The sequence below is a fragment of the Lissotriton helveticus genome, chromosome 1_2, assembly GCF_964261635.1.
Source record: "Lissotriton helveticus chromosome 1_2, aLisHel1.1, whole genome shotgun sequence".
NCBI lineage: Eukaryota > Metazoa > Chordata > Amphibia > Caudata > Salamandridae > Lissotriton > Lissotriton helveticus.
Window position 1 is genome coordinate 188,156,664 of NC_136058.1, and position 24,952 is coordinate 188,181,615.

Here is a 24,952-nt window from a genome sequence, read left to right on the forward strand (position 1 = left end):
TCAAAACGAAAATAGGTTGCACAGATGTGTAGAAATAAACTGCACCTTCCTGAAACTTCACTACTATCTATGAAGAAGTGACTAGAATGAATAGGAAGATGAGTATATACACTACAGTCAAAATCTAGATGTATAGTCCACTGTAGCGGGCTAAACCAGCCATTAAAGGTTTCAGCGAGGGAATTTAACAAGGGAGTGGGACTTTAATGCCGGTAAAGCCCAGAAACGGAGGGCTATAAATCTATTAGAATATTTCACCACTAGATGGCAGAATGTTCTATAAAATAAAACAAAGGCCTCATGGAGACCGAGGTGATTACAATCCCCTCGGGTTCTATGAATCCTTTGCTCAAAGCAACAGCTGTAAACGACAACATTGCAATGTTGGAGCTCCAGGCTTCTACCGGTCCTTAGAAAGCCGGAGCGCTCCATTCTTTTCAATGGAGCTCCCAACTTTCCATGTTCTAATAAGTGTTAGGCCCAAAGTGTAATTAACATCAGGCTAAACTATCTTGACAGTTTTTAGTTACGATCATGATCACCCACTCCACATTTGACTATAAATGTTTGTGAAGGTTTGAGTTCTGAGTGTGATGCTGGTGTTCCGTCAGTCTGGCATTTCAAAGCCCTAAATTTTGTTTGAGAATCACTCGCAAAAATTAAACATACATCTTTTATACAAATGTCCTACTTATTAAATGAATCTAATCATTTTGTGATTTGAATCACATAATGTTAACATTTATTTTAATTTAAACATCAGGAAGTTCTTTCTTTTTAATCCATGGTACTATGATGTGGGTCTGGTTTCTGGCATGATGTGCATGTGAGTTCGCATTCAACCTATAATTACTGTGTCTTCTCTAAAAGATGCTAAAAAAAAGTTCATTAATTTCATGTTACACATTCCAGATAGTCTTCCTAACCTTTGTTTTGCAAAGGTATGACTTTTGTTAAGTGCGCAAATATTATAACTCGAAAAAAATGGGTAGCCAATTCCTATTTTTTCGCATTTACTATTTCTGAGCTTTTTAGCCCAGTAGATCTGTTTTTAGATTTTAGTTAGCCTTTAAATCCTGAATTGTACTGACAACATTGCATTGAATTATAGGAATTCAATCACTTTTGTTCTGGCTGCCAGTACAAAGATGAGCATTTTCAACTATTCTCCTGCTCTGACTGGAGAGCGAATGGTGTTAACTTTTCATCATTTCTGAATATTTAAAGGTGCAATATCGTGCACAAGCTCTGTTCTTCGCTTCTCTGGCAGAGCCGCTTCTCTGGCAGAGCCGCTTCTCTGGCAGAGCCGATGGTTCCAACTTTTCAATGCATCAAATTATTCAATGGCATTAAATTATCTTTAAGCTCTATCCTCTTTTCCCTATCTGTTTGCGTGGCTGGTACTTGATGTAGAAGAATAGAAGCAAATAACCACCTAACAAAGAAGCACTTATTTAATTTAATTACGAGTAAGGACCTTTGCTTGGTGGCGATTCAGCTCTCTTCCTGTAGTGACATTTTCTTCTTATGAAGTTCAATATCAGGTGATGAATTTCTAATGAAAGGAGCATAAAAAAGCATTGGCTAAGCAAACAAGTTTCTAACTTTCAGTAATGCTTTTTCTGGTGGGTAGAGTATCTGCCCGTGGATTCCTCACCTAGGGGCATATGTATCAACGGAATTTTAGTCGCAAACGCTGCGAATCGCAAAAAAGCAGCGTTTGCGACAAAAAATTTAGAAAATGAGATGTATGAGGGAAATCGCATCGCAAAATTAAGGAATCGCAAAATTTGCGATTCCTTAACTTTGCGTAAGCATTTAAGGAATCGCAAAATGCGATTCCTTAAATGCTATGCATGAAGCACTTAAGTTTTGCGATTTCACCTTAGGAAATCACAAATACCCAGTACTTTATGCAATCCAATCTGGGTTCTTCTGCTCTGGGGACTGTGTGGGACTGTTATAAGGCCTTCTTAAGAGGCCTCATTACCAATAGGGTCTCCTATCAGAGGAAGCAGTACAGGGAGCAAGTGGCCTCCATAGAAGGGCAGCTGTCGGAAACTCAGGCTGAGATTGACCATACTCTGCCTGGAACTGCTTTGCAGACACTTGAAAACAAACTAACATCACTTAAGGGTCAATTGGGCTCAGTATTGAATCAGCGTCTGCTTGAGAAATGGGAAGCAAGTAAGTTAGCCCATTTTGAGTTTGGTGAAGGCGCTGGAAAACTTCTGGCGTGGAAAACCAAAACAGATCGGGTTCGGAACAATGTCGATTCTATATCCCTTAATAATGTATCTTACACATGTGATGGGGAGATAAGGAAAATCTTTAAAGACTTCTTTCAAAACATCTATCAAGAAGACAAAAGTCTAGATCGATCCCAAATTGTAGATTGGCTGAAGGGAGTGGCACTCCCATCCCTATCTTCGGAGCAACGGGCCTCCCTGGATACTACAATCTCGGAGGAGGAGGTGAGGGCCGCTATACTTAACAGTAAGAAAGGGAAGGCGGCAGGACCAGATGGTCTCCCTGCTGAGATCTATAGGGCCTTGGTACAATCTATAGTTCCAATTTTAACAGAGCTATTTAATCATATCCTGCAGGACGGCATATCACCTCCAGTCTCCTGGGATAGTGCCTCAATTACGTTGATCTTAAAACCAGGAAAATCTGCTCTGTCATGCGGCACGTATAGGCCAATTTCAATATTAAACGTGGACTATAAAATCTTTGCCACTGTTTTAGCATAGAGGTTAAGTCTAGTAGCTCCAGCTCTCTTACACACGGATCAGAAGGGATTTGTGATGGGCCGGCAACTCCATGAGCTTACTTATGACTTGATCGGAGCCATAGATATGGCGACAACTGATTCTCTCCCTTTGGCAATCTTGACACTTGACGCAACCAAGGCCTTCGACAGGGTGAATTGGGTATACCTGTCGGAGGTCTTGGTAAAAGCCAATATTGGGGAGCATTTTTCACGTGCTATCAGCCTCTTGTATTCTAACCCTTCGGCCAGAATATTGGTGAATGGGGAACTATCTGACCCCTTTTCTATAACAAGGGGAACTCGTCAAGGCTGTCCCCTTTCCCCTTTACTTTTCGATCTGTACATAGAACCCTTTGCCCAGCTTTTAAGGGAGGAAAAATCTATTAAATCGTTCATGTACAAGGGATGGGAAAGGAAAGTCGCTCTTTATGCTGACGACATTTTGATATTTTCCTCAGACATACATACAGCATTTCCAGCTGCTATTAAGTTGGCCGTAGAGTTTGGGAAAATATCTGGATATGAAGTCAACACTTATAAGACCGAGGTAATGGTCTGGAACAATTCAGAGATCAGCCCAGATTTTCAGCCTTCACTATCCTTGCGTTATCTGGGTCTGAATATTATCCAAGATATTAATAAAATTGTAGTAACCAACTTTGAGGTGATAGCTAAGGATTGCCGAAGATTGATGCAATCCTGGTTACACCACCCCTTGTCTCTCCTGGGGAGAGTCAATCTAGTTAAGATGACCATTTTGCCTAAGATCTCATTTTTATTTAACACTATCCTTCTTTTTTTTGACCCATCAGTTATAAATAAGCTACAGGGAGATATTACATCTTTCATCTGGAATAAGCAAATCTCAAGGATTGCGTGGAAAAAGCTTAGGCGACGAAGGGAAAAGGGTGGTTTGGCAGCTCCTGACTTACTAATCTACGCTTGGGCGTTTCAGTTGTCACACGCACGAATGCTGCTAAAGATGCCCTCAGATTATGGGGTAGGCAGTCTGTTTTCAGCTTTGCTCAAGGCTGAAGGAGTAGCACAGCCAGGTTTTTTATTTAAGTTTGGAGATTCCAAGTTCTTTAAAAAAAATTAAACTAAAGATACAACAAGGGATGGCCAAAATGTGGGCTAAGGTGAGGGCCGTAACAAAGCTTGGATATTTCTCGAGTAGGGCTCCGCTGTGGAGCTCTCCTGGGAACCCGGGATGGCTGGCAGATAGTTTAGCTGCCCCTTTGCAGTATGCAGGGTTGGAGGTATGGGGGGATTTATTTATCGAAGGAAATTTACTGCCCTGGGATGTCTTAAGATCCAAGATTGGGTCCAACTTCTCTAAATTTTAATATATCCAAATGACTAATTGGGCACGTTCCTATGCCCTGGGGGCCTCTTCTCGAAATCTGTCTCCAATTGGGTGTGACAACCAGTTGGAGTCTTTACTTTTGGACAAACCAACAGGCAGAAAAGAGGTGTCACTATGGTACAATCTGATATTAGAGGAGTCCGATGGTGATTTCAAGCTCCCTGATTTATTATGGGGGCCTTCTCTAGTGGGTTCCAACTTGAGGGGTCACTGGTTTGCTTCCTTTAAGGTTCTGTGGGACATTGTGAAGCCCGCTTGGTTGCGTAGGAACCATCTCTTCACGCTCCACAGAGCATACTACTCACCTCAGAGGCTGGCAACATTTGTACAAAACTCCTCCATAGCATGTGCTAGGTGTGGACTACTAGCAGCAACAGATGTGCATATGTTTTTTGAATGTCCCTCCATCTCGACCTTCTGGGCCTCTATAAGCAATTTTTTTATCCTTGTCTTTGGTTGCCCAAATTTCAATAGATCTTCCTCTTGTGGTTTTTTGAGTGGTAGATGGAGCTCGGTCATCGGCAAATAATCTTCTCTTTTATTCCATCTTATTGGCCAGAATAGAGATATGCAGGAGGTGGAAAGATCAACGGCCTCCTACACTCCTGAACTGGCAAGCTTCTGTCTTGTAAGTCTTCCAATTTGATCTGGTAAGATCTGGGAACCGGAACAAAAGAGCTTTTTGGCATTTGCTTAAGTGGAATTAATGGTTCAGGTTTTTTTTTCTTCTTTTTTTTTGTTTTTTTTTCCCGGGTCCAATGATTACGATGCCTTGATCTCCGATTTTTGCTGGCTTTCCTTCTTGCTTGGACAAAGGCAGGGTCCACGTATGTTTGGCCTTGGTGCGCAGGTCTTGAAGTTTGTCAATCTTCGCTGTTGGGTTTTGGGCGCCCGAACTATCATATAATCCCTTCCAGTAATGTACTGAGACAGCGAGATTGGAACTGTAGACCTGTTATACCTCTGTTTACCAAGGTGGAAAATGAGGACAAAAAATAAATAAAAAAAGGAATCACAAATTACCACCAACTTCAAGTTGGTGGTAATTTGCGATTTCTTTCATAAAAGCACTTTTTGGCATTTGTGAAGGTGCCATGTGGCGCACATACATGCCTCTAGGGCATGTATGTGCGCCATATGCGCACACATGTTCATTTCAGGTGTGCATCAGGGTGTTCTAATGACACCCTTGCACCCTTGAAATTATTCTCAATTTGCGATTCTCAAATTGCGCATCGCAAATTGAGAATAACTTCCCATTCATTCCTATGGGCCTCCTGGCCCATAGAAATGAATGGGAAAGTATTCCTTAATTGCAATTTTGCAATGTGCTAATCGCAAATATGGAATACTAAGAAATCGCAAACAAATTGCGATTTTTTACATACATCCTTTTTGCCATTCTCAAATAGCGATTCTCATCAGTGATGTCATTTGAGATGTCATCAGTGATGTCATCAGTGATGTCACTGACCATGTCATGAATGATGTAATATGTGACATGATCAGCAGTGGATTGCGGGTGCGCGATATATAGTTAGTACAACTAACTATATATGCGAATTTCAATGGTTTTGTGTGAGTAAAATAAGGTTTTGTAAATGCTAATTCCTAACTATATATGGTCTATAACCTATGGTTTTTTCAGTGAATTTTCAAGGTTTTGTAAATGCTAATTCCTAACTATATATGGTCTATACCCTATGGTTTTTTCAGTGAATTTCAATGGTTTTTTAATAGCAAATATCAAAAGCTTTAAAATGTATTCTTCTTTAAATCGAAAAATATATTTTATATGTTTTTAATACAATTTTTTTATGTATTTTTTTTAATTATTTTTTTTTGTTTCGCTCCCGGTCCGCGAACCGGGTAGCTTCCCGTTAGCTCAATTTGGTGCCGCGACCCGGTCCGCGAACCGGTAAACGTTCCGTTTGCGCAACTGCCGCGTAAGAAAACAACATCGTGACGCGTCGCGTAAGCGCGACGTATGGCATTCTCGCGTAATGCGTCTTATGACGCGCCGCGTTAGCGCACCCGGAAGTGCTCTGGAGCGCGAACCGAGGCACGAAGCGCAGCTCCCCGGACGCGATCCGGGGCGCGGCGCGCAGTGCGTAACGTAAGCGTAACAGGTCATGTGACTTGTTAATAAAACTTTTCATTGGTTTATTTCACTTTTGGTTTCCTAATGATGTAAGGCTAGGTCATGTGACCTAAAAATAACACTTTTCATTGGTTTAGAACATTTTTTTTCCCAAATGATGAAAGCCCCCACCTTTTTTCTCACTCTGACTTTCAACTTTGTGAGAGGAAGACCTATTTTGTCTAATAAGCAATGGCTTCATTAGTAGCTGCAGCTGGTGCACCCCCACCACCACCACCACCTCCTAGGAAGAGAGGACCACCTCCACAGGTAATCCTCAATCAAGAGGAGGAAGAAGAGGAAGAAGAGGAAGAGGAGCAAGGGGAGAGGCAGTTTTTGCCTGAAGAACCAAGGAGGTCCCATGTAAAAGAAGATTACATCTGGCAATTTTACTCATTTCCCCAGGGCCCAAAAAAAGTTAATGCCCGCTACGTTACTTGTCTCATCTTTAAAAAAAACCTGTCCAGAGGGACTGATAAGAAGTACAGCTATGGCAATTACACTATGCATCGGCATATGGAGAGGTGGCACCCTATAAATTATAGTGCTGCGCAGGTACGTCACCTGCAGGAAAACACCCCTCCTGTGGCCAGTACATCATCTGGAGAGGCAGTGACGGGACCAGAGGTGAGGGAGATGGTCCCCAACATCCAGTTGAAGTTCGGGGAAGTGAAGCATGTGTGCATTTATTGCGGCCAATTAATTTGCTACAGGGAGAGTAGCATAAATTTGATCAACGTAGCAATTGAAAATCATAAATGTCCAAAACGCCCCAGAAAGTAAATTAGCTTTTTTTTTGTTGCTCCTGTTGAGCCCGTTATAATCAATGATTTTCGTCCCCCCCCCAAAAAAAACAAAAAAAATATAAAACCGTTCAAAAAATACAAAAAAAGTAAAAAAAAATTCAGAAAAATAATTAAAAAAATATAAAAAAACAAAAACAATAAAAAAAAAGTTCTTTTCAGAACTAACTCCCCTTTATAAAAAATTGCTAGAATGTTTAGCACTCTGGCAACCTCTATTTCTTTTGATTCGCTTCCCGGTTCGCGCGCCGGTACGCGAACCGGAAGCGAAACAAAATTTAAAAAAAGATGGCGGACTCCCGTTACGCTATCGGTTAGCTTCCCGGTCCGCGAACCGGGGCGCGCCTCTACCGCGAAAAAACGGAAATTTTTATTTTTTTTATTTTTTGCCCTGCGGGAACTTTTATTGCCCCCTCATCAATCCTAGGGGGTCAGGAGGGGTCTACTTGCCCCCTTTCATTAATTTCCCCCTTCGTTTTTCTTCACCTCTTGTCTCTCGATCCAACCGAGAGACAAGATGGCGGCCGCTCCGGACTGTTTAGAATGTTGACAGACACCGGAGAGCCAATCAGCTTCGCTTCGCGAAGTTCCGTTACGCGTCAGGTACGCGAACCGGGGCGCTAACCGGAGCGCTGTTACAGATATATATATTTTTTTGAACGTTAATTTATCAAAATCCACTCGAGCACATATATTGAGACCTAGCAAAGGCACATCGGCCAAACAATATCTACAATTTTGCCAAGTTTCGTGTAAATCCATTCAGCCGTTCGAGCTAAAAGTGAGTCCAACCTCCATATGGAAAATTGCATGGAAAAACGCGTTTTGGGACCCCCCTTTTTTCTCGGCTCCCCCTTGACGAAACCCCCCCAAATTTTCAGGGGCTGCTCAGAAACAAAATGTTCCATTTTCCTGAAAATTTCAGCCAATTCCGTCCTCAAACGTTAAAGTTATTCGACATAGAATTTTCAAAAATCCCATAGGAAAAAAATCCTAGCTATATATACCTACTGGCGACCGCCAGTAGGTAATATATATATATATATATATATATATATATATATATATATATATATATATATATATATATATATATATATATATATATATATATATATATATATATATACATACATATATATATATATATATATATATATATATATATATATATATATATATATATATATATATATATATATATATATATATATATATATATGTGTAAAAAGGAGAAGTCAAAAATCAAAGCATTTCCTAGCAACAAACGGTATGCAATATAAATGACATGAAAAATAGCAACGTCAAACAGTCAAATGTTTTTCGGAATAAGCCGGTGGACAATAGGGAGGCAGATGTGTCAGTGAGGAATCCACAGGCAGATGCTGTATCCACCAGAAAAAGCGTTACCAGAGGTAAGTAACTCCACAACAGGAACACCTCTAGCCAAAGCAGAAGAAGACAACTTAGCTCTGTTGGAATAAGCTCTAATACTTTCGGGCGGCTACTTCTTGGCCAAGGCGTGGCAGATCTTGATGCATAAGATGATCCATCTAGAGAGTGTTTGTTTGTGGACAGCTTTGCTCTTCATTTTTCCAATATAGCCCACAAACAGCTGGTCATCAGCTGAGTGTCCCGATAGAAAGTCCATAAAACTAACATACCCTCAAAAACAACACTGTATTTTAATCGCATCGCTGCTAGAGCGATTCTGCTGCTGTGCTGGACAGCAATAAAAACGGGTGTGGTCATGACGAGCTCAGCTCGTCATGAGCACAGGAGCACTGTACTGCATGACGAGCTGAGCTCGTCATGAGCATGGAAGGGGTTAAAACAGATCAATCAACGAGAGAAATACATCATAGACAACACAAAAATTCCATTCTATCATTAAGTCCATGAGGTTTCAAAGCATCAAGGTGATTAATCCAAAAGTTCTCTCTCTGCAGCAGACAATTGTTATTGTCCTTGCCTTCTCTTTTCACAATAACTTCCAAGAGCAGGAATTTGAGTTGGCTGATGTTGTGGCCATTCTCAACAAAATAACTAGCAAACACAGACTTCATGTTTCTTATTCGAATGTTGCTCTTATGTTCATTGACTCTTGTGTTAATTTTCCTCTCGGTCTTCCCAACATATACTTTTCCGCAGGGACATTTCAACAAGTACACAACATGTGTCATAATTGGCAGAAACTCTTAACTAAATGTTGGTACCCTTTCTGGGATGTGTGATTATCTATTATTTTGCATTCGTAGTTGAGTTAATTTTCGCAAGTTTCAGTAGGTGGCAGCAGAGAGCGTTGGCGAGCAGTTTGGCGTTTTTAGTCTAGCGTTTGGAGTAGAGGAACAGTAGAGGAGCCGCTGAGCCGCGGAGGCCGATAGCCAGAAAATTTAGGCCACCACATCACTCTACCCGTGAGCCACGCGCCACGATCCACGAGCCCTGTGCGCAGAGCAGAGCATCCAAAGAAGCCGCGGGGCCCTGCGCCTGCGTTTGCACCCTCACTCTGGACGCGCAAGGGAGCGGAGGCGGAGGCAGCAGGCAGCAGAGTCGGCAACAGCGGTAACCGTCGGCGGAGGGCTTTGTACATGCGGTCACAACGCCCGTGAGGCAAACCACATGCAACTTTAAAAATCCCGCCTCTCCGGCACTCGCCCTGTGTAAGAGGGATACAACCACTTCTGCAGCCAACGCAGACGGGAGATAACCAAGCAGTGAAAGCAGTGAAAGCCCTCCAGTACATCTCCCGCCGCCTGCAGCATGTGAGGAGAGACCCGTAAGGAGAGACCAGCTAGCCAGCCAGCTGATTGCACTTAGGAGCAGAAGCAGCTTCACTGTGCGCAGTAGGCAGTTGGGTATTGCACGTAGCACAGAGCGGCAAAACTGTAAAGACGGGACAAAGCGAAGGCGGGTCGAAGTGTGGAAGTGGGAGACCAGCCTGGGATCACAGTAGGCAGCATCAGGCAGCATCAGGTTGGTGTAACTTCCCTCCCCTCTCCCCGGCCCGTTGCCATCCCCGGTCCTTGTTCTCATCCTTGTTCTCATCCTGCCCATCTTGGCTTGACCCTGCCAGCACCTACACTCATACCGGTTCATATTTGCCAGCGTGTCTATAAAAACAAAAACCGCAACACTGCAGGCAGCACTAGCAGGAGTGCACTGGAGTGTAGACAAGCGGCAGGCAGCGGGGGAGGTCTTCTTTGGCAGCATCGGGAGTCTGGGAGTCGGACCAGGACTTGGGCTCACTGTTACAAGGCCAAGCATCACCGAACTGAAATTAGAGTGCACAGAGTAGAGCACTGCATAGAACAGAGAGCAACAAAGTACCAAACTAAACCAAATGACCACATCAAAGGAACCTTGAGCCGGTGTGGCAGTTGAGCACTTAGATAACATCGGAACCACTCCTCGCCCAGTCCATTGTTTACGGCAAAAACAAATTAATCAAACAGCTACCCGCATCAAGAGGACTCCACCGCAGCCCCACCATGAGATCAGGGAGATTCAGAACAGACCCCATAGCCAAACGAAGTAAAATCAAACAACTCCCATGCCGGAAAAAGAGTGAAGAGCCCATCCACTCATCTGAAGAGGACATAACAGAGGATACTTTAGATGGAAAAGACATCACTCTTAGGGTCCTCACGGTTAAACCACCTCTGAAGACTGCATGCCTCAGAAACACAAAGATCACAGATTTTCTACTTTTGGCCCCATTTATCCGCGCCGCCAGCCTTGCAGGAACAGAACTCAAAGACAGCAATCAGTATTAAAAGATTGTCTCAATCACTGTCTTCTCTAACTAAAGCCATGCAGATCGACAACAACACCCAAAGCAATAAAACACATGAGAACAAACAATATCCTTGGGTTATTTTCCAAAAGAACCCAAACAAGATGATGAATCAACACACAGTGAATGCCCAAATAAACACAAGGGAGGCAGCTGTTGACACCAATTCAGACATTATGCTAAGCGACGAGCACATGGAGAACATAAAGGAAGCTCAAATGGATTCCGCCATCCCAGAAAAGCGACGCTCACAAAGTTCAGGATCCTATTTCGGCCCTAGGGTTTATGAAAATGACCTCGGGGTCGTCCAGAGAACTGCTCCAAGAAAGGATAACAAGGCCTCATTGGACACACCGGATAAGGACACCAAAATAACCGATAATAAGGTCCAATCTCCAAGTACAAGGATGACACCCACTGGTCCAACACAGCCAAAGGATGACCTGTCAGGGACTGATGTACAAACTAAACATTATATAACTCCAAATGTTATGGCAGGCGCAAACGCGCAGGAGCCCCACAATCTGAACAGCGTTCGAACCACTTCTACCAGCCAAATGACCTCAAATTGTCCGTCAGGGTTATTCCCGCTCCATTTCAACATTGATTCACCAAGTCGAACAATCTCTTCCAAGGGCCAAGAGCAGAGGACCAGAACATCTTATTACACGCCCACCCCATACAAGGTCAGGTGACCTACAAGCCTCAGGTGTTACAAGATCCAAAACAAGGGATAAAGCACGGAACAGCCCTCAAGACCTAAGACACCCAGTAGACGACAGATTACCATTCCACGCTCCATTGTGGTCTCCGTTCATAAATATGATGGAAACAATCTCCTCAGCCCTCCTCCAACACTCAGAAAAATTAGAGTCTCAGATAGATATCTTGCAAATTTTAGCTTTACATGTGGCGGGGATAGATAAAAAGATTCTCGAGCTGAATTCCTTCATCGAACGGGCACAGAAAGACCCGCGTACCACTTACCATGAATGTCAGTGCTCTGAAACAATTGACCAGCTCAAAGTATTACCAGCAATTCTAACAGACATCCTGGTAGAGGTACAGAATAAATCCAATGATGTTCATAATTTTTCTGAAACCATCGGGACTGAAACCTCGCCTGTAGACACGACAAGCTCAGTCACCAGTCCCACTTCATATAACGAGGACATAAGGCCAACCAAAATGGAAGGCAGCCCAATACCTCTCCCGCATGACCCCCAGAGGTCAAACACTGAAGACTTAATATCCCCTCAAAAAGACATTTCGGATTCAGCCAATACAGGGAAAGATGCTCAATCGCAAAAAAACGGGTACCAATCCCACATACCCATGGAAGAATCGGAAAATGTGAGCAGAGAAGAGCCGGGAATCACACAAAATGGGCAAATAAAACAGACACTCCATCTCTCAAAGCGCACAAAAATGACTAAGGAAAGCAAGTCAAAACAAGCAACAGGGGAAAAAAGACTCTACAAGAAACATTAAGCCAAACACAAACACAGGAATAACAGTGCATGGCTCCAACCATAAAGAGTCGCCAAAGGCGAACCTGGCAAAGCAATTGGACCACGGGATGACTCTTTCAGCAGCGAATCAGCCCCCGGAAGTTAAACTAACAGCTGACACAATGCCATTAAGTGCTTTAAATATAACACAACCCCAAATTACAATGCAACAGGCGGGCGGCCCTCCCGCACTGAAGCCGCAGGGAGAACAGAAGGAAATTTCACACTACTTCCCGAAAATGGTGACGGCACTCAAAGAAAATCTCCCCGTAACCGAGCTACAACAGAGTTTCACACCGCAAGTCTTAGCGGACTCAAGTTTAAAGCTGGCGGCCTCTGGTATCGACCTAGGAGCCCAGTTAATCGCTCTAAATCAGGGGAGTCCTCCCAGACAACCCAAACCAAATGATCACATCCGTCTATCAATTCAGAATGAGAAGCCAGATATAACATATCCAGTGGGATCACTAGTGGAGGAAATAATACCGCACTACAACTCAAGGGGACACCATGATATTCTTAACCGGAGTGCCATTTTAAAACTCACCAACCAGCTCGAGACGTTGAAATATGTGAACACAACTCCCATAGATAGCATCATATTTAAAACAATTCCCAATACAAACGGGAGAGAAATGACCGTGGTAACATGGAAGGACCCGGAAATAGCCAAAGATGTTTGGCGACACAGAGAAGATTTCGCCAACTGGGGAATTGAAATAAGACCAGTGCCGCCAGAAAGATATCCAGGCCCACTATCCATGCTGGCGGAAGAAAGATCAAAACCAGAAGGCGGAATTCTTCAGGGCGCTGTTGGGGCCATGGATACCAACAAGAGGGGTTGGGCCAACTTACGCATCATTCACCAAGGCCCGTCGGGGGTAGACAAAGAATGCCGTAAAATTCTACAACCACCTCAAAATACATCCATAGCAAGGATGGTTGAAGCATGAAAACCGACTCTGAAAGTCTGCTCGTGGAATATCAATGGCCTGGGGGGCAAAACTAATGATGCAGAATTAATGTCATTTTAAAAACTTTTCGACATTATCCTATTCCAAGAAACCTGGTTAATGGCCTCCCAGCACATCGACGGCTTTTAGGAAATCCAATTAGAAGCGATCAAAAGAGGTCCCTCAGGAAGGGCTGCCGGAGGACTTTCGATCTATTTGAACACTGGGATCACCAAGTCATATGATAACATCGACACAGGACAACAATGGATCCAGTGTATCAAAATTGAGCTGACGTCAGTTTCAGGCACTGGTAGGCAGAGGGCCGATAACATCTTGTCAATAATAATCTGTAACACCTATCTTCACCCAAATCCAAAGAACAAAGTGGAGAAAATTTTGACCTTAAAAACCTTTATAAAATCACTACAATCCATGTACCCGCAGGCGGGGCTGGTTGTGTCTGGCGACCTGAATATGTTCTTTCTTCAAACAGACCACGCCTAACTCATGAATCAACACAAACGGATTGGCGGACCAATCCCAAGCATTATTACAAATCACCAAAAAAGGGATAAGATCGGTCAACAGTGTGCACTCATGTTCGCTGAGGTCGGGATGATTGCATTAAACGGCCGCTTTCCACAAGACCAACCAGCATCCTCAACCAGAATATCTAAACAGACTCAATCAGTGCTGGACTATACCATCGTGGATCTAGAGGTTCTGCAAACAATCGTTAGGTATAAAATCATCCACAAATTGGAGAGCGACCACAGCCTGCAATCATTTGAAATCAACATCCAACATAAAAGGGCTACACCGACCAAAGACCTGACAGAACCCCCAAGCCTCTACAACCTTAAGAGACTGGCATGGAATGGCAATAACATCAAAGACATAATGACATTTGTGAAAAAAATCGACATTGAAGTGACCGGAGAAGACCCATCAGCACATCGGGAAAACTGGGAAAGACTGACCTCATTACTAACTGAGAGATTTGGCAACCACAGTAACATAAAGAAATCAAGTAATACCCCTCAAGCGCCTTTGGGCAATATAGTGCGCAAGAAAAGGACCCTGAATCAAGAAATCAGGAAGCTGCAAGCAACAGCCAGATCAAAGGGTGATGATATAACCACCCTAATTCATAGTTTAAGGCAAAACTACAAAAAAGAAGTGTGGTTAGAAAAATCAAAATACCAAATTAACATCTGGCAATCATTATTAGCATCCAGCCAATCAAATAACAATGGGAAGAAACGTGTTACTTACCTGTAACAGCAGTTATCCAGTATTGGTGTCTTTCATAGATTCACATGCCTGAATCATTCCCCGTCGTCGAGACGGGAGCCTCCGGTATATAGAAAAGTAATGTCCTATAGACATACATAAAGAAGAATAGGCCTAAGGGCCTAACCTTAGTAGCCTATCCTTGTCCTTATGCAAAAAGGACCAAACTCTTAGAGCCAGCCAATCAGCTATCACCTCCCTCTAGAACCTTCCTGGCAGGAGCCTCAGTCTCTCAGATTTTCGTACGCACCAAGCTAGGTAGGCGTAATATAGTTAGAGAGAACGTGAGTCCTTCCAGGGGAGGCGGGAGGGTTGCATGTGAATCTATGAAAGACACCAATACTGGATAACTGCTGTTACAGGTAAGTACCACGTTTCTTATCCAGTATTAGGGGTGTCTTTCATAGATTCACATGCCTGAATCAGAGTAGTCAGCAATATATTATGTACATGTCTGGTGTAATCATGCTATATAATCAGTTAGATAATACACCCATTATCATGCGACTGTGAACATTAGTATACATCAACATAACATAATAGCAAGAGATGTGCATACCAGGATGGCGGGATGTTGGAAGGCTCACCTCACTGGAATAGATGTCGAAGCACCGCCTGGCCCACTGCAGCATCCTGCATAAGCTCAGCATCCAGGCAGTAGTGTCTGGAGAAGGTGTGCGGCGACTTCCATGTCGCTGCTCTGCATATGTCCAGAATCGGCACTCCAGCGAACAGCGCTGCTGATGGGGACATTGCTCTGGTGGAATGCGCTTGAACATTAGCATTCAACGGCCGTCCAGCCTTCTAATGGGAGAATGCTATCGCTGAAGAGATCCACCTGGAGATGCTCTGTTTCGTTAGAGGCAGACCCATCCTTGGTCTACTGTAGGCCACAAATAGCTGTGACGACTTCCTGAAGCTCTTTGTCTTGTCTAGGTAAAACTTTATACACCTTTTGAGGTCCAAGGAGTGTAGCGTTCGTTCTGCTGCAGTGGTAGGGTTTGCAAAGAAGGAACGTAGAACCACCGGTTCATTAAGGTGAAAGTCTGATGGCACTTTCGGTATGAACTTGGGATTTGTCCTCAGCACCACTCTGTCCGGTTTAAACTGCATGAATGGTTCCTGAATGGATAGAGCCTGTAACTCGCTGACTCTCCTGGCAGATGTTAGAGCGAGCAGCAGAGCTACCTTCCATGAAATGTACTTGATGGACGCTCGATGAATGGGCTCAAAAGGGTGCTTCATGAGCTGGGTGAGGACCAAATTGAGGTGCCATGTAGGTGGGACCCTTCTAGGTCTTGGGAAGGATCTATATAGTCCTTTTAGGAACTGCTTGATAAGTCTACTGGACCAAAGCGACGGAGTCTTGTAAGACCTGGTGGATCGTGAAATTGATGCCAAATGCACCTTTATAGATGCATGCGCCAATCCTGACTGTGCCAAGTGCAGAAGATACGGCAATATCTGTTCAGGAGTAACATGGAGAGGTGACAGTCCGTTCTCTACACACCATATGCAGAATCGTTTCCACTTTAGAGAGTACGTTCTGTTGGTACTGTCCGCTCTTGCTTTTGCCAGTACTTCCCTGCATTCCTGCGGGATGTCTAGATGACAGAACTCTCTGTGCTCAGGAGCCAGGCTGATAATCTGAGCGATTGTAGGTTCGGGTGTTGGACCTGCCCGTTGGACATCGTCAGCAGGTTCGGGTGCTGCTTCAGACAAATTGGTGTCCTGATGGAGAGGCGATGAAGATCCGAGAACCAGTGCTGCCTCGGCCAGAACGGGGCAATTAGGATCAGGGTACAAGGCTCTGCCATCATCTTCCTGAGGACCCTGGGAATCATCGGGAATGGTGGAAAAGCGTACGCAAATACGCTGAACCAACCGATGGAAAGAGCATTTCCGAGTGACCTTGGTTGGTGACGCCAACTTGCATAGTTTGGGCATTTGGCGTTCTCCCTGGTGGCAAACAGGTCGATTCTTGGGACTCCCCATTCTGAGAATACTTGATCCAACGTACTCTGGTCGAGCTCCCATTCGTGAGAGAGGGACATCTGTCTGCTGAGGGCGTCCGCGATGGTATTGTCCTTGCCCGGGACATAGTCCGCTTTGAGCGTGATCCCCTGGAATACAAGGCAGTTCCAGATCTTCTGCGATTCGCGTGATAGAGTGAGCGAATGCGTTCCTCCCTGTTTGTTCAGATAGTGCATCGTCGTGGTGTTGTCCGTTCTGACGAGCACCTGGGAGTTCTGGATACGTGGTAAAAAGGCCTTCAGTGCCAGATACACAGCTCGCAGTTCCAGAAGATTTATATGGAATTGCTTCTCCTGATCTGTCCATTTGCCGCTTATTTGGAGGTCCTGGAGGACAGCTCCCCAGCCTTCCAGTGATGCATTCGTGGTGATCACCAAAGGCGCTGCCGGAAGTAGGAATGGCAGTCCGGTAGACAGATTCCTGTGGTTCCTCCACCATTGCAGGTTCTTGGACATTTGTGGTGTTATCCTCACTATGTCTTCGAAAGAACCTGTACTCTGAGTCTATTGGCATGTGAGGGCTTCTTGCAATGGGCGCATCCTGAGCCTGCAGTGCGGGATGAGGAGTATACAAGATGACATCATGCCTAGGAGTGATTTGTAAGTTCGAACTCTTATGGACTTTTTTGATGCCACCGCCGTGGCCAGAGATATGATCTTGTGTTTCCGTTCCTTTGAAGGAAATGCTTTTGCGCATTCTGTGTTCAAAGTCGCCCCAAGGAAGGAGATGCTTCTGGTTGGGGTCATGCAGGATTTCTCGAGATTGAGAGTTAATCCAAGTTGCAGAAAGAGATTGGTGCAGGCGATGGAGGATTCGGTCGCGCCTGCCGCTGAGGGTGCTTTTCCCAGCCAGTCGTCGAGGTAGGGGAAGACCTGGTGACCCATTTGACGTAGAAAGGCTGCCACAGGGGAAAGGCACTTCGTGAAAATCCGCGGTGCGGATTTGAGGCCAAACGGTAGGACTCTGAACTGGTAGTGGTGTCTTGCCACCTCGAACCTTAGGAATTTCTGTGCCCCTTGAGTATCGGGATGTGGTAGTAGGCATCCTGGAGATCTAAGGATGTCATGAAATCTCCTTTTTCTGGTATGCCTAATATTTCTTGGATTGTCACCATCCTGAACGACTGACTCTTTAGGAAAGAGTTGAGGGCTCTGAGGTCTAATATGGGCCTCCACTTCTTCTCCTTCTTGCGTATAAGAAAGAAGCGGGAATAGAATCCCCTCCCACTTTGAGACGATGGAACTGTCTCGATCGCTCCTTTCTTCAACATCGCAGATATTTCTCGGAGCAGTAGTTGTAGATGTTTGTGCGGAAGTTTGCGGGGAGGTGTTGCAGGTGGGATGGCGGTGAATTCCAGGGAATGGCCGAATCTTATTAACTGGAGTACCCATCGATCTGTGGTGATGAAATGCCAATTTTTTTACGAAATGGGTCAACTCTCCTCCAATCTTTAATGAGGGATATGGTTGCTGGACTGGCTGGAGTAATTGGTCACTGGCGTCCGCCAGTGCCCCTCCTCTGGTTCTTTCCCCGGAAGTTTGATCTTCCGTACGAAGTTTGATGACCTTGTTGCTGTTTCTGTTGGTATTGTGATTTATTCTGATAGGAATATGAGGATCTATTTTGAAAGGACCCCCTGTAGGAGGACTGGCCCCTGGATCTGTTACCCCGAAAGGACTGGTTCCTTGCTTGCAGAGTACCAAGTGCTCTAGCCGTATCAGTGTCTTTTTTGATTTTCTGGAGCGCTTCATCAATTTTGGCTCCGAAAAGATGTTGCCCGTCGAAGGGCATGTCCAGCACCTTCGTCTGTACTTCTTGTCTGAATGATGTTGCCTTAAGCCAGCCCTGACGGCGCAGGACTGCTGCCCCAGCTAGTTGACGAAAGCCCGTCATGGCTCCATCTATGGCACAATCAATGATCTCAGCTGCCGAGGTTTGACCCTCCGAGAGCAGTGCCTTGACTTCCTCCTGAACTGTATCTGGCAGTTCCGCTACATAAGGGACTATATCTTCCCAAAGCTGGCGATTAGAACGCCCTAACAGGGCTATGGAGTTGGCCACCTTGATTGTCATGGCTGACGTCGTTGTAAACCTTTTCCCGATGGTGTCCAACTTCCGTCCTTCCTTGTCCGGTGGGGCTGACAATGGAGAGGAAGGGTTGCGAGAATTCTTTTGGGCTGCCTGGGTTACAACCGAATCTGGTTTCGGGTGTCCATTAAAGCAAGCTGCCGCTTTGGTGGGAGCTTTGTATTTTTTATCCAGGCGTGGAACCACCGCAGGTATAGAGGCCGGCGTCATCATCAGTTTCTTTCCCTGGTCCCAGAGAAAGTCTATAATTGGAATCGATTTCGTGATCTTCTTTGTTTGCTCCTTAAAGTCATATAAGAAGCACTCGGTTTCAGTCGATTCCATCTCCATATGAAAGCGCTTCGCTGCTCGTTCCATTATTTTATGGAAACCGCCAATGTCCACTGGCGGTGAGTCTGAGTGGCGCGGTTGGGGTGAAGCTGGGGAAGGAGCCACATATTCCTCATCTTCTTCCTGATCCGTCCGATCTTCTTGGACTTCACCCTCTTCCATTTCCTCAGCCTCCTCATCTGATGAATCTACCACTTGAGGTGGAACTTTCTCATGGTAGGTCTGAGAAGTTGGCCGCGTCTGTCTTGGGGCTGCCGCTGGGGTATCTGTAGTAGGCGTCGGGCCCCCTGTCTCAGTTGACGGTGCTTCCGGGAAACGCTGTTTGTAGTCCCGGATAAGGTGTTTAAGGTCATCCACAATGGAAGCAGGTAGGCACACCATCGGGGTAACCTCTGTACGAACATGAGCTTGGAAAGAGTGTTCCTGGTAGCTCATTTCCTCTTGTTCTTCGTCAGTGCTTTGGCATTTCACATGAAGGTCTGAAATTGAAGTAGCCTGATTTGTAAGTTCCTCATCAGATTCTTCACTCTGGAGAATCTCTGTGGGTAAATGGCTTTGCACCTTGCTTGGTGACGTCGTTTCAGGCGTTATCTGCTTTTTAGCCACTTTGCCAGACACAGGACCTTTAGCAGGAGCCCCTGCTGTCATCCCTGGTGTTGTCGACGGCGGTAGGGTCCAAGACGTCGTTTCTATCAGTTTGGACTTCTTCCACGGTTCAATAATGTCTAATTCCGTCGACGGAACCGTCGTCGACGGCAAGATCTTCGTCGTCGGTGTTTCCGTAGACGAGACTTTCTTCGTCGACGATGTCTTCGTCGCCGATGTGGTCGTCGACGACGTGCTCGTCGACGATTCATTCCTCGTCGATGTCTTCTTCGTCGACGTCCTCGACGTCGATTCTCCCGCCGACGGCGGACTCCTCGTCGACGCTGTCGTCGTCGACGGGCCTATCTTCATCGTCGATGGGTTCTTCGTCGACGGTGTCGTCGTCGACGGGCCCAACTTCGTCGTCGATGAGGGCTTCGTCGACGACGGCTTCGGCAGTATTATAGATGGAATAGGTTTACCAGCTGACGACGATGATGGAGTGGTCGTCGTCGAGGCGAAAACAGACGACGCTGTCGTCCTCGACACAGTCGTCGTCGTTGTGGAGACGGCAAGTGGCGTCATAACTCTTTTTTGCGGTGAAGATGTCGCAAGCTTACTGGATGAGTGCGTAGGCTTCTTAAAGGCATGAGAGCCTTTGTCAGACACTGAAGATGTTGTAGATCTTGCCTCTGAAGATTTCTTATGTACCTTCATAGGAGGAGTGTCTGAGGGGCCAGGGGACTCCACCCTTGGCCTCTTGTGGGAGACTTCTGAGGTCATGGAAAAGCTTCCCTCTGAGGACTCCACATTATCCCTTTGTTTAAGCCTGTCCAACCAAATTAGTAGTCGGCCTTCTCTATCCCTCAAGGTCTTGTTAGGGAAAGACCGACATATCTTACAGTCTTTAGGGATGTGGTCAGGATAAAGGCAATATAAGCACAGGTCATGCTTGTCCTCCACATGTAGCCTTTTCTTCCCACATGAAGAGCAGGCCCTGAAAAGGGCTTTCTTCTGGGATTCAGACATTCCTTTAGAATTTTGAAGAAAGAAATCACTTACTGCAAGGAGAAGAGTCTGAATTATCCCTGTTCGAGATTTTGAGAAAGAACTCACTTTAACCAGTGAATAAGAAGGTTTTGAAGAGATCCTGAGGAGAACTCAGGCTGGAGACTCCCTAGCACAACGTGCGGTAGAAAATCTGAGAGACTGAGGCTCCTGCCAGGAAGGTTCTAGAGGGAGGTGATAGCTGATTGGCTGGCTCTAAGAGTTTGGTCCTTTTTGCATAAGGACAAGGATAGGCTACTAAGGTTAGGCCCTTAGGCCTATTCTTCTGTATGTATGTCTATAGGACATTACTTTTCTATATACCGGAGGCTCCCGTCTCGACGACGGGGAATGATTCAGTTCAGGCATGTGAATCTATGAAAGACACCCCTAATACTGGATACATTTTGGGCCGAAATCAATAAAGTTGCAAACGGGGCTGCACAGGTCTTCAGCGCCAATATTCTGGAGGATGACTGGATACAGCACTTAGAGCAAACTCAAATCATCAACTTTCCAGAGGGGAGCCCAGCGTTGCAGACTCTGCAACCAGAAAACAATCACCAAACAGACCAGCTTTCGGATGAAAACAGGATAACGCCATCCCAGGTAGAAAAGGTATTAAAAAACTTGAGATCCAAGGGAGCCCCAGGCCCAAACGGTCTACCGAATGGTCTGTTCAAACAAGACCAACAATTTTGGGCAGAACATCTTTGCCCACTATTTAATAGTGCATTCCAGACTGGAAGTATTCCCCAGTCATGGAGAGGCAGTATTCTTCATCCAATCTTTAAGGCAGGCACAAGAACTGATCCAGCCAATTACCGCCTCATCGCACTCATTGACGTAGAGGCTAAAATATACGCCTCGAATCTTTTGATGGCCTTGGAAGCCTGGGTTTGTGCGAACAAGATCTTGCCAACCACGCAGACTGGCTTTAGGCCGGGAACCAATACCTCATGTAACCTGCTGGCGTTAAACCTCCTGGTGGACAAAGCAAAGGATAAGTCAACTAAGCTGTACACGTGCTTTGTCGACCTGAAAGCTGCGTTCGACACAGTCCCGAGGGAGTCTCTATGGAAAAAAATGGCCACTTGGGGAATACCATCAAAGTTGCTGCGGGCCATCATGAACTTGTACTCATCTACTTGGGTTCGAATAAAATTAGGCAATGGTGACCGAACTACACGAAAAATGTACACCTCTGTGGGCCTTAAGCAGGGCTGTGTATTGGCCCCAACACTTTTCAACATCTTCACAGCGGACCTGGACAAGCACATTGCGGAGATAGAAAGTGATCCGCCAAAGCTAGCGCATTACAAAATCAGGAGCATTCAGTATGTGGATGACATAGTACTCTGCAGTCAGACCCTGTTGGGCTTACAACGTTCCATCACGAAGCTCCATGAATACATCAGTGCGCAGGGCCTGCAAATTAATTATAAAAAGACGAAGATCGTCTGTTTTGCTTCTCGCCCAGTGAGGAAATCTTTCAAATGGCACATCGCAGGCAACAAAATAGAGCAGACTTGCTCGTACAAATATCTGGGAGTAGTCATCGATGCCAGGTGGACTTTGAAAGATCACCAACTGCATAGAAAGGCTCAGGCAAATAAACTTCGTTTTGCTCTAAACATATTAAAAACGAAATTGAACTGTCCATCCAACTGGCACCTGCTGAAGGTGATAGCCGCCAAGTTTCTACCCTCGCTCACCTACGGTTCGGAACTGTATAGGGGCAAAGATGCAAATTTTCTGAACACACAGCAATCAGAGCTGTACAAATATATCTTTAAGTTTCCGAGGTTTGTATCTCAATCATTGATCCGCCTGGAATTTGGTCTATCAAATCAACATCCAGTCAGACAAGCGGCCATTCTAAAAACATGTTGGAAACTAAGAGCAGCCCAAGAGGACACGCTCATGGGCCTCTGTTGGATTGAGATGAACAACCAGGCCAAGTCGAAATACGCTTGGAAACCAGTAAGGGAGAACGCCCTTGCAAGTCTTAAGTTGGAGAAGACATGGAAAATAAATCTAACCTTTGCGGCTTTCAAAAAAGTAACCAACGGAGAGCAAAGCAAAGATCTTGGCTAACAGACAAAGCCGCAATAGCACAGAAAAAACACAGTTGGACGGTCCTGGCCACGTATGTGAAAATGGAGCCCCAACCGTATTTAGTTAATCACATATCAAATGCCGCCCAAAAAACACTATTACAATTACGGCTGGGTACCACCGTTTTAAAAGACCATATACCTCCATGGAAGCAAACATGGCCGTCCTCTGTCTGCAGACTATGTGGGCAAATGGAAGAATCAATGTTGCACATATTGTGCATCTGCCCATCCTTGAAAATTTTGAGACGTTATTATCTACTGCATGTATTCCGCCTCTTTCAGATTAGATCATGCCGCCCTGCCGTCATGCTAGCACTGAATAGTTACCACCTGCAGACAGCTTTTAGGGCCGCCAGATTCTGTCAAAAGGCACTGCTGCTAGTAGTGAAGACTGAGAAAAAAGGCATTGCTGCTAGTAGTGAAGACTGAGAAAAGAAAGATTACTGAACATTCGAACATGGCATGCCCGAAGGGCTATGAATAGACCCCTAACCCCCTCCCACAAATATACCAAACATACAGACATTTTAGAAAGTTATTTTTTTTGTGTGTTTTTTTTTTTTTAACGATCCTCTAAGGTCGTACATTTTATTCTTAAAACATGTGTTTTTATGTAACCATATTGTAAAGGTTTTAATTAACTATATACAATAAAAACTTACTTACTATGATGTATTTCTCTCGCTGATTGATCTGTCTTAAAGTACAGTGTTGTTTTTGAGGGTATGTTATTTATATGCACTTTCCATTGGGAGTTTATTTGTCATTCTTTATTTTCTTCAGCATATATTTTTGCATAATGGAGGTAGTACTTTCTTTTTTAATTTGAGTTTCTTTTGTCCATGATCTTTGTTTGATTGATGAACGCTTTAAGATGGCCACCATTTTTCATTCTATTCCCCTAGCACACCCGAGCGTTAGTCCTCTTACACTGTTTCATTTTGTTGTGTTTAATAGTGGGCTTAATTCATGGGATAGTGACGGCTTTCCGGATCACTATGTACAGATAGGTACCTGATGTTCACCCCTGAGTAAGTATCTCTGAATTAATACTCCGTTTCTAACATACGTGTTTGTGCATGCAAATAGCATGAGTAATGCATGCCAATGCTTGATCTCACGGCTTAATGTGCTTTAAACATCAAGTCATCTTGTTTAAATTCATGCTTGCCTGTTTAAGTGGTGATTTCACTGTTTACGACCTCATTGGGTCACGCTGTACAAGTGAGCTAAACCCTTCGCTTCGGGTTCACAACTGTTTGTTGGAAATTCACTTAACCCGTAAATGCATGTATCATGGGGCCAGATGTAGGTAGGCTTTTACCGGTCGGTAACGGCCGAAAATACCGATTTTCGACCGTTACCGACCGGTATTGAGCGATTGGTATGTAGGTGATAGAAAATAGACCGAATTGGTAAATTTACCGAATCGGTAAACTTACCCATCGGTAAAATACCGAATTGGAAAAATTACCGATCGGTAAACTTACCGATCGGTAAACTTACCGATTGGTAAAATACCGAATCGGTAATTAAGAATAGTTAAAATTGAAGATTGAGATGTAGGGAGGCTCTGAAATACCGAATTTGCACCAAAATCGGTATTTAAGATTCGGTATTTACCATGGATTCAAATCAGGTGGTAACCAGGTGCAGCCTATAAAAATGGACCCAAAATGCAATTCTGTTTGCACAATGGCGGCATTTTATGTCATTGCAAGACGGCTACGGCTACAGGAGGAAGGAGAGAGGGAATGGCTGAGACAGAAGCAGGTTTCCAGGCAGAGGGTGACCCTGTTCATGCTCACAGAGGAAGAGATACTGCAAAGGTACAGGTTGGCTCCAGACACCATCTTGGAGCTCATCAGGGACCTAAAGAACAAGTTACTTACCTTCAGTAACGCTTTTTCTGGTAGATACTATATCTGCCTGTGGATTCCTCACCTTGTGAATACCCCTTGCGTCAGCAACATTCGGAAATTCTTTTTTCGTAGCCTCGCGCCGACGTGGACTCCTGACGTCATAGAGACACGACCTCGCTCGCGACTCCGCTGACGTCATCGACGCCTATAATAGGCCCACGCCGGCGTGATGACATCAGTTCCGCCCT

The 24,952-nt window shown here is 44.9% G+C and overlaps 1 protein-coding gene across 45 annotated transcripts in view; it reads right to left on the bottom strand.

The window, feature by feature from the left end:
- LOC144799531 (uncharacterized) overlaps window positions 1-24,952 on the bottom strand; it is a 5,513,712-nt gene that overhangs the window by 2,314,862 nt on the left and 3,173,898 nt on the right. The gene's annotated exons all lie outside the window — the stretch shown is intronic.